Source organism: Myotis nattereri, assembly GCF_964212035.1.
Source record: "Myotis nattereri genome assembly, chromosome: 3".
NCBI classification, from domain to species: Eukaryota; Metazoa; Chordata; class Mammalia; order Chiroptera; family Vespertilionidae; genus Myotis; species Myotis nattereri.
The window spans coordinates 214,764,735-214,777,766 of NC_138077.1; positions in this window are offsets into that span (position 1 = coordinate 214,764,735).

Sequence of the window (13,032 nt, forward strand, 5' to 3'; positions counted from 1 at the left end):
ATGCCACGGTGCCTCAAGTCCAGGGCCGATCCGATCCCCCCTGGTGGCCGGCAGGGAAGGCCCTCCCTGACCAGGAGGCTCCGAGCAGGTGGTGCGGGACCAGGGGGCTGGGCAGGTGGCCTCCAACGCTGCCACAGCCCCACCTGCGCCTGGTCGGCTCCCAGGTCCGCGTGGGCCCTCCCCACAGACCCGAGGCGGGCGCTGTTAGTGTCTGCGTTTTACAAATGAGGAAACTGAGGCACGAGTGGCGGTGACGTGTGGGCGATAGAGTGGCCCTGGTGGGTGGCACGGGAGACCAGCCAGACGTCCATGGGGGGTGGAGCCAGACCTCGGGGGTCAGTGGGGACGGGGAATTGTGGGGGCTTTTGTCAGGGTCTCCCTGCCTCCTCCAAGTGCAAAAACACACGCATGCCCAGGCTCAGCCCTCGCTGCACCCCGGCTCTCTCTGCCCCCAGGGGGATGGGGCTGCATGACCTGACCCCCTACTCCGACCGCCGAGGGCACCCCCCCCTGGGTGCCCAAGATGAGGCCCTTGCAGCCCCGGCCCCTCCTGCCCAGAAGATGCTGCCCTGAAGCCTCTGACGGGGACTCAGGTGATGACAGAGTGAGGGGCACAGGAGGCAGGGGCGCCCCGAGGCCACGACCCTGCGCCCCGAGGCCAGGCCGCTGCCTTCCTCCTGACCCAGCTCCCAGGTGTATCTTGAGCGGGGGACCCACCCCAGCGGGATAGGGGACTCCTGCAGGACCCGCCTCCCACCTTGGCTGACAGTGCCCCCCCTCCCCCCACCCGCCGCCTTCACTTGTAAACCAGGAGCCCACACCCGCCAGCAGGCAAATGGCGAACAAGCTACGGGGCGGGGGTTCGGAGGAACCTTCTTTCTCCACCAGGAAAACAAACGGCTGAGCGCCGCGTGCTGAGACCGGGAGGCAGCGCCAAGCCGCCAGGAAAAGGCGGCTCCTTCGCTCAGGTGCCCCGCGGTCCCGGGGGCGGGGGCGGGGGCGCCTCTGGCTGCGGGGGGCGGGGGGGGGGCTGATGGCTGAGGGGCATGGTCTCCCCTGGGGGGGCTGGAACACCCTGAAACCCGCTGCGGGCTGGGTACCCAGACCCGTGAACACACTAAAAGCACGAGTTGAAATAGGCCAACTGCGTGTCGCGTGAACCACAGCTCAACGCAGCCATGGAACACGGGTGGAGGCCCGCCCTGCTCTCCCGGCCCGGCTGCCGCGAGGGGGACCATGGCGCCCCCCGAAGACGCAGCTGGGCCCCCGAGTGGGAGGGCGCGGCTCTGTGAGCCCGAGGTTTCTGTCCGCCCTGGGCTGCGGGCCCCGCAGGGACAGACACTCACCGAGCCACCCAGGCTGGGACGGCCCACCCGCAGCCACGGCCACACGGGCACGCTCAGCGCGGCCGGGGTGACGCGAGCCGTGCCGTGGGCGTGAGGGCACCCGGGGCCCAGGCCTCCAGGCCACGAAAGGACGTGAGGAACTCCCCTCCCCCGTGTCATGTTGAGGACACTCTGGGACCAGCACGGCGGGTAATGAAGTACACGGTTTCCCCTGCGCTTCCTCCCTTCTGATGTGGCTGCGGGGGACACGGGGACACGGGGACAGGGGGACACGGGGACACGGGGACGGGAAGCTCTCATCCTGTTCCTGCTCCCAGCACCCTCTGCGCAGGGCATAGTGCGTTTCTCATTGCAAAGCACTCACTCCAGAGGTGGGCTGGACAGGGGCTAGCAGGCATGGGAAGGAAGGAAGGGAGGGAGGGAGGGAGGAAGGAAGGAAGGAAGGAAGGAAGGAAGGAAGGAAGGAAGGAAGGAAGGAAAGGAGGGAAGGGAGGGAGGGAGGAAGGAAGGAAGGAAGGAAAGAAGGAAGGAAGGAGGGAGGGAGGGAAGGAAGGAAGGAAGGGAGGCTGAAGATGGGACAGGCCCCATAGGTAGGAATGACCAGGACTGAGGACCAGGTGTGAGCTGGCCCCTTCCTCTGGCACAAGGCTGAGAGCCTGGTGGGTCCTGGGTGGGGAGGGCAGGGGCCCCCTCCTGCCCTGGCCCCCCACGTCCCCATGCTCCCCTCTCTCCAGGTGACCGGGAGGCCCAGCGGGGGGTGCTCTGGGCTGCGTGAGAGCTGCAGCCTCAGATGCGTCCCCGTGTCCCCGTGTCCCCGAGTGGGACGCCCAGGGGGGCTCCAGGCCTGGCGCCCGCCCCGGCCGCCTGTTCAGGAGACGGAGGCCGCCCCACAACAGCCCTGTTCAGATTTTAACTTGTCCACATTCTTCACCAGCCGCGGTGCCAGGGCCTTAGTCACTGAGCCTGACGGCTGATAGGATCTCTGCGCCCGGCAGCCCTGCAGCGGGAGTCGCAGGCAGGCAGGCAGGCGAGCGAGCACCCTCGCACCGCAGCCCGGGTCCCCTCTGGCCTCCTCTGCAGCCCCCTGCACCCGGCCCCGGCCCCCGCCCCCTGGCCCGTGGACGGGGCAGGCTCAGCAGCACCTTGGGCCCTGGTGCCGGGCAGTGGGCCCTCCTCCCCAGGGAACAGACCACGCATCTGGCTGCGCTCCGTCCGAGGGCACTGCCCCCGGTGGCCCTGCTTCCCCAGGGTGGCCTCTGCCCACATGCTGAGGTGGCACAGGTTTCCGTCCTGTTTGCCGTGTGGCTGGGCTCTGCGTGGCCCCCCCATGAGGAGGTGTGGTTACGCATGGCTGCCCGCCCACAGGGGGCCCCTGCATCCCCTTCCTCGCAGCTGGGGGGCTGGGCGGGACCCCAGGCGGAGAGCCTCAGGCGGGGGCGGGGTCCCTGCAGGGCCAGGAGCCCCACAGCCCGGTGAGACCCACTTGGCTGCAGGCAGGGACCTGGGCGGAACCAGGACTTTCTTGGTTTGTTGTGTTTGCAGCGAGAACTCCACTCGGGAGAGTGGGCTGATTGGGACAGGCCCGGCCCGCGGCGCCCACATGTGCCTGCATGTGCTGCCAGGCTGCTGGGCCCAGCCCAGGAGGGCCGTGAGGAGAGGAGCGGGCGAAGCCGGGGTGGCCTCCCCGCAGGGACCCAGAGGGGCCAGCACCAGGCCTTCCTGAGGCCCAGGAGGGGCCGGGCCGGTCAGGTCCTCGCTGCCTCCTGTGGAGCAGCCAATGCCCCAGAGCCGCCTCCACCAGGACCCGGGCCCCTCCAGGCCGTCCCATTCGCCCTGCAGCCTGGTGCTCACAGCCGCCTCCAGGGGCCACGGGCACCAGGTGCTCGCCCAGGGCAGAGCCACACAGACGGGGCTGGGCTTAGATCCAGCTTCGGCCAACGGTCTGCGGAGGGGAGGGGGGGGCTGCTGCGTGGGGAGGGTGAGCCGAGGCTGCTCCCTGCACCCATGTGTCTGGGCAGTGCCCCTCCCCCTCCCCTCTCCCCCGCCCCCCTCATACCCCTCCAACCCTCCCCCGTCTCCAGGGAGGGGGCTGGCCTCTGCCAAGGACTCCAGCCCCAGGGACTGAGGGTGCTGTCCCAGGAGCAGGGGGAGGGGGCGAGGCCCATCTCAGCTCCCACCCCTCCCAGCCCTGCAGCTGTGCCCCCCGCCTGGGGTCTCCCCGACCCAGCGACCCAGAGAGCCCACCTCTCACAAAAGCCCGATGGCTGAGGCTGCAGATGAGGGAACTGGGGCTGGGCCTGCACACCCAGGAGCAGGTGGGAGACCCCGCCCCCAGTCCCTCACTCAGGGGACAGTCCCCGAGCTCCAGGCACGGGGAAGGGTGAGTGAGGTCACTTCCCACCTGTCCTGTTGCACCCAGCACCCCGCTGGATGCTCAGAAACTCGGGGGGAATGAAACAGACCCCAAACTCAGACAGACCCCAAACTGTGCAGACCCACCACACCCACTCCTGCTCTGGGCGCCTGGGCCAGGCCACCTGCCTGTGCGGGTGAGGCGCAATCTGCACCCGCTGCTGCCCTGCCAGGCGCCCTCCCTCCCAGCCGGTCCTCCCGGGAGCTGCATCTGTAACGACCCCACACACGCTTCTCTATGGAGAGTGTGCAGATCGGCTCACATGACTCGGGGGATGGAGCTGGAAAGTGAATTTTTTAGCGCTGTGCCCCGAGGCCCTCCTGAAGGCCCGCTTCCCAGCGTCCACGCCACCGCGGCAGCTCCCCCGGGACGTCCTGACTGCGAAATGGATGTGGGTTTCGGTGCCACCGCGGTGCCTGGGAGTGGCACCATTCTTCTAGGGGCCCAAGCAGGCCACGCTGCCAGCAGAGTCAAGTCATTCTGGGTCACACTCCCAGGGAGCCGCTCCGATGGGCCCTGGGGGTCTCCGGAGGAGCTGTGTGTGACCACAGGCCCAGAAGCACCTGCCGGTGGCCCGGGCACGACTCAGCGCAGGTCCCAGAGGCGGCTCCCGCTGACTGCCAGGCCGGGCACTGGACTTGAAGAGAAAGCAGAGCGGCCGGGATGCTGGTGCCACTCCTGCCCCGGGACACACACATGGGAAGCGGAGTCCTGCACCTCTGGGCAGTGAGCACTGCCCCCCAGGGAGCCCCATTCTCAGCCGCCCTGGGCACTCCGTCTGCACCCGGTCTTGGCTCATACTGTTCCCCTCCTCACCGCCTCCTGGAAGCCCCCAGGCTTTCTCCACCGCCCTGTGCTCCCGGGCTTGCTCTCCACTCCTCTGCGTGGAGCAGTGGCCCTTGTGACACAGCCCCTGGGGGCCATGCCAGAATCACCCACAGCTGAGGCCGGGCCAGCTGGGGCGCAGAGCCTGTGTGCAGACAGGGGGTGCAGGCCCCGTGGGCACAGCCTGGGGAGGGGGGGCAGCGGTCGAGGAAACAGGGGTTCCGGTTGCCTTTTGATGCGCCGGGAAAGGCCCGCGCTCGTTTGCATCGCTTCACGCTTCACGCTCTTCGAGTTTCCGCTGTTCCCTGGAGGCCCAGCCAGGCCCGGGCGGCCCTGAGCTCTGACCGCACAAGGACCTTGACCTCTGACCTCTGCTGGCAGCTTGGCCACGGCAGGGCTGCGTGAGCGGGCACAGGGTGCTCTGGTGGGTCAGGGTGTGGCCGGCCCTGCACACCGGGAAGGACGGAAGGGACTCAGTGAGGAACAGAAGTGGCAAAGCCACTGGAACAGCAGCGGGGACCTGTCCCAGGGACGGCAGGCAGCAGACAGGCAGCGTGAGCAGGGACGGGACGGAATTCTAGAATCCCACCCCCCAGAGGGGAGGGGAGCAGCGTCCATGGGGGGCGGGGGGCGGGGGGCGGGGAGCTCCTCCCAGGCGTCACACTAACCCTGATGTCGGAGGCGGAGGTGGGAGCCGCCTGGGCTCCTGCTAGGCTCCCGTCACTGTGACCTCAGCCAGGTCCGGAGGACCAGGCAGGGATCCCCGAGCGCCCAGAAGGGCAGTGGCTGCCAGTCCGGGCGTCAGAGCCCGCCCTCCTTCCAGAGACCGACCAAGGGGACTGGGGACGGTCAGAGCTCTGGGGGCGCCCCGTCTGGCGGATCGTCCTATGGCCGCGGCACTGCGCAGGGCGGGCGCCGGCTCCAGTCCCGAGCGCTCTGCCTGGAGCATCGTGGGAGGTCAGCCAGGGCACCCCTCAGTGTCTGCTCTGACCCCCGCACCCCATGCTCCCGGGAGAGCACTGCGGCCAGACCTTTAACGACCAGACCTTTAAGGGAGAAGGAAACTTCCCGCTCCTGAGCGGGTGCAGGCGTGCCCGGGCTTGGGCCGCCCCCCCCCCCCCGCCCCCCGCGAGTGCCTGGCTGCCGTCTGGCTGCGGCTCCGCTAACCCGGCCCTCGGAGCAGGACCTCCGTCCCAGTACTTCCCACGGCATCGCTGCGTCTGTGATTAAACGGATGGAAATGCCGACAAGACCCGGCCTGTGCCGCACCGGCTCCCTCCCCGGAAAGCCGCGCACCCTCCGCTCTCACCGGGCTGAGGCGAGCCGGCCCGGCCCGTGCCAGTGCGTGTGGAACTTTCCACCCCTCGCACCCCCGAACGTGCGCCGGAGGCCCCGGCCCCCCCAGGCGTGTGTCTGCAGGAGCGAGGCTGAGCCAGGGCGCTCTGCCTGCCCCCACCTGCAGACAGCGCCGCTGGGACAGTGAGGACCGGTATCCAGGCCGGTGGCGTCTCTGGGCCCCCCCAGGCTCCTCAGAGCTGCTCACAAGTAGGCAAGAGGCCGACGGGGTGCATTTATGTTCATTGATTTCAGAGAGGAAGGGAGAAGGAGAGAGAGAGAGAGAGAGAGAGAGAGAGAGAGAGAGAGAGAGAGAGAGAGAGAAACATCCATGATGAGAGAGAATCATGGACCGGCTGCCTCTTGCACGTCCCACACTGGGGATCAAGCCCGCAACCCTGGCCTGTGCCCTGACCAGGAATCGAACCCTGACCTCCCCGTTCCTAGGTCGACACTCAGCCCCTGAGCCACGCCGGCCGGGCACCATGGATCTTATCTAACACCAGGAAATGGGCCTGGGCCTGCCCTGCCTCTCGGGGCGCCGGGGGCTGGGATGAAGGTGGGCGCTCTGATCACATGGGCGAGGGCGGCTCGTGGGGGGACGGCGGGTGTGGGGGCTGCTCCCCCTCCTCCGCGAGCACGGCTCCGGCGCCGCAGCCTTCCCACCCCTGCCTGCTGCCCCAGAGCTGCCCCAGGAGTCACCCTGACGTCCTCCACCCACCCGTCCCTCTGTCCATCCGTCTGTCCATCTGGCAGAGGTGAGTCAGGACACGGGGGCCGGTGGCCTGGGCGGTGCCCTCTTCGCTGGGGGCAGAGAGAGTGGGCCCTCGAGGAGCCTTCGATGGTGACGAGGGTGAAGGGCGCGGGAGGGTGAGGTGGGGGTCGATTGCCTCTGCAGCGGGGAGTTCACAGCAGCTCAGAGATCTGGACTCCGGGGGTCCGGAGGCGGGGACTGCAGGTGGAGGAGGGAGGGCAGGGCTGGGAGAGCTCTGCACATGGTGAGAGCGGGGTCCCCGCTTCGGGCGTTTGCTCCCCAATTCAGGGCTCTGGGGTGACAGGCAGGTGAGGGCGCTCTGTCCTTCAGCAAACCCCTCCCGGGCCCTCCCAGGGGCTGGAGACGCAGCCCCCACGCCCTCCCTTTATCTCTGTGGCCGCAACACAAAGAGGCCAGCAATGGAGGGGGCAGGCGGGGCGCTCGGCCAGTGGCTCCGAGGTGACCCTCAAGGGAAAACATGCCGCTGCGGGACCGGGTGGGGCTGGGAGGGCCCTGGTGAGCCGGATGTGGGGTTCAGGAAGGGGGTCAAGAACAGCGCCGAGGGAAGACAGGGGTCTCCCTCGCTGAGCCGGACGTGCCAGGGCAGGCGGGTGCTCGCCTGGGCGGGAGTGGAGGTCCCAGCAGACATCCAGGCGGCCGGGTGGGGTCGGTGCTGGGACTTGGGGCAGCAGCCAGCGGATGGGGTGACCCCTCGCCCTCAGAAGCCGGTGCTGGTGCTGCTTTCTGAAGAGGCAGCCCTCCCCGCCCCCCAGAGCCTGAGCTCCCCGCACAAGGTTGGGGAGGGGAAGCCCACTCCCACCCTCAGTCACTCCAGCTCAGCTCTGTCCCGTCCTGGCCACAGACCCGCCCCCTTTCTGCCTCGCAGTGTCCTACCCCTCAGCAGTGACACCCCCCGCTCCCGGCCCAGCCTGGCCCTCTCGTCTCCTGTGTGACGTCCCTTCCCCACTTGTCTCCTTTCGGGGGCCCGGGGGCCCGGCCGGCTGCTCTCCTCTCGGTCACTCTCCCTCCATGCTGCCCCCCAGCCCTGGCCATGTGTCCACTGGGGCTGGCACTCCTCACAGGCCATCCCACAGCCCTCCTGCCGGCAGACACCTGCTGCCCAGTGTCCAAGCGGCCGCTCCGGCCAACGTGGCCCAGACCCCCCGCCCCGCCCTCCACCTGGAGGCCCCTCCCCATGTCTGGGTGGGCACTGCTCAGCCCGTCCTGCTCTGCAGGTCATCAGCTTTGGACACCCCTCCCTCACCCGCCCCCCCTGCGACCCGTCTCCCTCCCTCCTCCTCCTGCCCCTGCCTGCTGCTCCTGGTCCCCGAGATGGCTGAGCCTGAAGGCTTGCCCCTCCCTCCTCATCCTCTGCTCGCTCCCCCTCTGATTAAATGTCGGCTCCCTTCACCCGGTCACCTCACCCCCACACCCACCCTCCGCTAATGCTGCCGGAGCCTCCGCTCTGGGCACCTGGGCTCCCACCGGGTCCCAGGGCCGCGTCCCTCCCGGTGGCTCCCAGCTCTGAGCTGCCCCCCTGTGGTCAGCTCTCAGACTGCAGCAGGGGTTCTTCCAGATCCTGTCCCTCCTCCCTCCATGCCCTTGTATGCAGTAGGCGCTTAGTAAATACTTCCTGACTTTTCCCTCCTAGGGCCCTCCTGCCGAGGCTGCAACCCTCAAGGTGGCTGTGCAGGAGCCCCGTTCCTGCGCCCCCGCCCCATCCTCCCCTCCACCCTCCACCCCCCCCCCCCCCCCCGTCTCTCCCGCCCCCTCCCTGTCCCCGGGGAAACCCCTGTGTGCTCTCAGTGACAACAGGTGACCAACATTTTTCTGAATGCAACCTATTTCTTTAGTATCTTGGAGTTTAAGGTGTTTGGGCCCAACACCACTTCCTCCCTGGGACAGGTGCACACAGCCTGTCTCCCTCTGGGACCGAAACAGGAGAGGCCCCAACCCCACCCAGCCCAGCCACCGCCCAGGCCCGCAGGCATCAGAGCTGCCGGAGCGTCAAAGCTGCCGGGGCGTCAGAGCTGCCGGGGGCATTAGAGCTGCCGGGGCGTCAGAGCTGCCGGGGGCATTAGAGCTGCCGGGGCGTCAGAGCTGCCGGGGCGTCAGAGCTGCCGGGGCGCCCGGGAGGACACGTTGGCCATTGCTGGTCCCCAAACTCAGGGGTGGCGGCAGGATGGGCTCCGGCGGCTCCTTTGCCCGCGGCTCACGCGGGAGGCGACGCTCCGAGGGCCAGAGCCCAGTCCCCCCGCCCCCTGCCCGGCCCCACCCGGCCCCACGCAGCCCCTGCTTGGCATTCGCCTGGCTCAGCTGTGACCCGCTTCATTCGTGGGAAAAGGCTACGGCAGGGTCTCCGTGTGCCCGGGGCCTCGGGACCACGGCCCGCGCTGTCTGCCTCCGGCCGGCGTGAGCGGCTGGGCCCACCTGCTCAGGCGGCAGCGCTGCCTCCCTGGCTCCCAGAGCACCGGCCAGGCCTGCACGTGAGCTCGGTCCCGTGATCTCCCGCCGCCGCCCGTCTCTCCCTGAGGCCGGCAGCAGGCATCTGACCCGCTGACCCTCACCGTGCCGGCCCCCAGCCCGCGAGAAGCGCCCTGCCTGGCGTGAGGTGAGAGGCTCCGGGGAGGATGCTCGTGGTCTGGGAGCCTCCAGCCCACACCGGGGAGAGCGACGACCCCTGGGACGCTGAGCTCCGGCAGCTGGGGACAGGGCAGGGCCGCTCCGCGACCGTTAACCTGGGATGGAGCCGCCACCCCCAGGCCGAGGAGCCAGAAACCCCTTTGCCAAGAGGCGGCCGCCCAACGCTGACCAGACACCCACCCGCCTCCTCTCGTGGCTGCGGCCCCGCCCAGCCGGAGGGCTGGGTCCCCAGAGCACCCCCAGGATGGCAGGCACCTGCCTCCATGCCCAGCACCTGCCAGCCCAGCCCTCTGCCCTCCTGCCAGCATGTGCCCTGGATGGTGCCCCCGCCCAGCATGCCCCTCTGAGCCCTCCACCCTGGCGAAACCCCCAGGCCCCCGAGAAGGATGGAGACGGGTCCCCGCGAGGTCTGGGGGTGCCCGCGGCACACCTACCGTGACGAGCTGCTGCACCGAGTCGCTGACGTACAGCATGGTGGGCGCGGGGCTCTGCACACGCGGGGGAGCTGGCGCGCTGTGGGACGCGGCATGGGTCTGGGCGGCCGGAGGCGCGGGCACAGGGGCGGCCTGGGGAGTGGCTGGCGGCTAGGGGGGCAGCAGCCCGGGGTGCTGCGGGGCGTGTGGGCTGTGGGTTGGCATCTTCTCTCTCTCCATCTCCCTTAGTTCTGTCAACTGCCCGCATCCAACAACAAAACGGCGCCCACCCCTTACTCCTCATGACTATTCATCGGCCCAGGCAGGCCTCGGCTTGCCCACTGCTGAGCCGGACCGCACCACGGAGGCTGCGGGAGGGGCGGCGCCGGGCCAGCGCCGGGCTCATAATGAAGCCACACCTGCTCCCTCTGAGATGCCGCCCACCGGGGGCCCTGAGGGGCACGAGCTGCACCCCTGAGCACAAGGGTAGGCAGGGCCGGGGCACCCCAGAGGGAAGAGATGGTGCCATGGCCCTGGCGCCCTGGGCGGAGCCATCTCCCTCCTACCCGGCAACGTGCTGGTCCCCCAGGGCCACCCACAGGGGAGCCGGTGAAGGCATGAGCAGCCGCGTGGCACAGGCGGCGGCTGAGTGAGAGGAGCCGGAGCTACGCACTCCGGGCTGCCGGCTGCCGCTGGCCTGGCGCCCTGACCCCGGGGGCCCTGCCCCTCACAGCGAGCCAGCTGTGGGGCCCTCAGCGCTGACAGCGCCCACACAGCGCTGCCCAGCGGGGACTCGGGGTGGTCACCACCACCCCCTCCTGGAGTCTCAGTTGCCGCTGTAATTGACCACCTTTGGCACAAGGCTGCCCGGGCGTAGGGGCGGGTCCTCGCTGGGGTCAGGCAGGGCATCTGTGAGGGCCGCAGTCCCAGGGCAGTGGCCTGCGACCTCAGGCTTCCAAGCCCAACAAGAGTTAAGAACCTGCGAGCTGTTGGAGAGATGGGGAGACCCTGTCCTCAGCCCGGCCTCCTCCAGTCCGCGGCCGGAAGACTGAGCCAGGCAGGGGCTGAGCCCCGGGCGCGGCCCCCAGGCGCTCTGCCAGTCCCTTTGGCCATGGCTGCTAGCTCCCAACACACAGGTCTGCACCGCCCACAGGACAATCCAGGAGAACAGAGGTTGGTGGGGTAGACAGGCCCCGGGAAGGGGTCCCCCGGGGCCCAGGTGAGGAGCCCTGGCTGGAGGCGGCCGCTGAGAGCCATCCTAGCCCAGAGGCCCGCGGGCGGGAGGCTCAGGGCAGGGATCCCCTCAAAGCCACCTGGAGGGCCCGGCGCCCCTGCGGTTCCTGTGGGATGGGGCTGGGCAGACACGCTGCAGGGAGACAGACCGGCTGGAGAGGAGGCGAGGCCCTGGCTCGAACCGCCTCCCCAGAGGGCACTGTGCAGAGCTGGGCAAACCCCAGACCCCTCAGAGCCGGAGTCCTCGCCGGTCCTGAGAGCAGTGGTCGGCAAAGAGCGTCAGCCAGGACTCAGCACAGGGGGAGGTTGGGAGGGGCTGGGGGGCTGGAGGGGGGATGGGGGGGCGGGAAGGATGGCCTCTTCTGAACGTGCAGAAAGGGCTCAGGCCTGCTCCCCCCGAGCGCCCTGGACAGGACGCTGCCCAGCGGGAGGGTCAGCAGGTCAGAAAGGCCACCTCTCTCCAGCCCCGGCGGTGGGTCCAGAGCAGCAGGGCTGCACCCCCGGCGAGGGCCTGAGCACCTGCCTGTCCCCACGGCTCCACCAGCAGCGCCCACGGCTCCCCAGAGGGGCACCCACGGCTCCACCAGAGGGGCACCCACGGCTCTACCAGAGGGGCACCCACAGCTCCACCAGAGGGGCACCCACGGCTCCACCAGAGGGGCACCCACGGCTCCCCAGAGGGGCACCCATGGCTCCACCAGCGGCGCCCCTCCTGCGCATTTCTCCCAAGTCCTGGCCACAGGACCGGGCCGGGAGCGGGGCCTCCATCCCCAGGAGCCGCCTCTTGTCTCGGTCCCCAGCACCTGCTTCCTCGGGGCCTCCCGCGGCCCCTGCAGTTTCCATTCTTACTCATGGGGCTCCCCCCACTTGCCGCGTCCTCAGGACTCCCGGTGAGGTCTGGCCACATGGCGGAGGCTCTGTGAGGAGGCCCGGCCGGGGCTCAGCCTGGTGGCCCAGGGGCCGGGCAGGGCTCACTGCTGGGGGCGGGGGCTGGAGAGGGTGGCAGAGAGCTGAGCCCACCTCCTGCCCCAGCCCCACCCCTGCCTCAGGCTGCAGACCCTCCCTGGGGAGGGGTCCCTTCTCTCCCTCTGTTCCCCGTCCCTGCTGGGGACCAGCCGAGCTATGCCCCTCCCCAGTCAGGAACGCAGCCCCAGAGCTGGCAGCTTGCTGTTGGCACCTGAGGGGAGGTGGGTGGGCCCCTGCTGGCTGCAGCCCCCCCACCCCCACGCTGGGCCACCTGCCCACGGCAGCTGTCGCCAGAAAAAAGCGGCAGGAGAGGCGGGAAGGGTCGCGGGAGGGGCACGCTGACTCTGGGGCTGCAGGGGAGGGGGGCCTGCTGAGCACGGTGGCTCCCCTTTCCCACACCTCCAGAGCTGGGAAGGAACCTGCCCAGTTCTCCAGTGTGGGGGCGGGGGAGTGGGGGTGGGAGGGGGGCGGCATGGAGGCCCAAGGCCCCCAAACTACAGAAGGCACCAACATCCTCTCTGCCCCCCAGGACTGGGCCTGCCTAAGCCCGCCCCTCTTGCTAAGCGAGTCCCACAATTGGGGGACCCAGAGCACCCCATCCAGGCGCCTGGACACGGTGGGCAGAGGTCCGTGGGCAAAGCAGCCGGGCTGGGCGCTGCGGCCGGCTGCCCACGCTGCTGAGCCTCTGACGTGACACCTGGGCTGTGGGGCGGGGGAGGGCGAGGGGTGCCAAGCTCACCAAGTCCCACGAGGGGGCCGGGCAGGGGTCAGGGGCAGGCGCAGGGGGTGGCCAGCGGGTTCCAGGTGTTCCCTGTCCGACTTTTACTAAGTGGGGTGTTGCTCCCCCGTGGATTGGCCCAGCGGTTCCCTGAGGTGGGAAGCCCACCCTCTTCGCTCCAGGCTGGGACAGGCGTGTCCTCCCCGTGTCCTCCCCATGCCCTCCCCGCCCCAGGCCGGACACGCTCAGCAGCTCAGCAGTGGGGCCACCGCTGGAACCTAGAGTGGCCCCTCCGCCTCCCATCACGGGCCCTCCTGGCGCCGGGCTGTGGGTCTCCCGGCCTCTGCCCTAGGGGGTGAGCGGCGGCCGGTGGGGCGGCTCCCACA